Source organism: Penaeus monodon, chromosome 33 (assembly GCF_015228065.2).
Source record: "Penaeus monodon isolate SGIC_2016 chromosome 33, NSTDA_Pmon_1, whole genome shotgun sequence".
NCBI lineage: Eukaryota > Metazoa > Arthropoda > Malacostraca > Decapoda > Penaeidae > Penaeus > Penaeus monodon.
The window spans coordinates 8,305,550-8,305,949 of NC_051418.1; positions in this window are offsets into that span (position 1 = coordinate 8,305,550).

Consider the following 400-nt stretch of genomic DNA (forward strand, 5'->3'; position numbering starts at 1 on the left):
GAGCGTGTCATCGCGTATTCTTCATCTTGCGTGTTGTGTTTTTTTTTTTAGATGAGGTTTATGTTCTGGGGGTTTGTGTGTTATCGTGTTTTTTTATGTGTATTCTTTGCGGATTTTATATTGAGCGTGTTTGTCACGGTAAAGACCCGGGGTTAGGGGGGGTTAGGGGTGGATTATGCATATCTGGGCTGTACATTGAGTGACACAGGAGGTAATATAACTGAATTATAAGAGATTTTAAGACGCTTTATGTGCCCATAATGTTTCTCGTTAAGTGCACCTGTACTTGGGACGGCAAGGCGCACATCTGCTTCAGCGATATAGGGTGTGTGTGCGGTCTCGCTATAACGCTTGGGTTTACTTTATTTACCTTGCTTGAGGCTGCTACTATTTCCCCCCT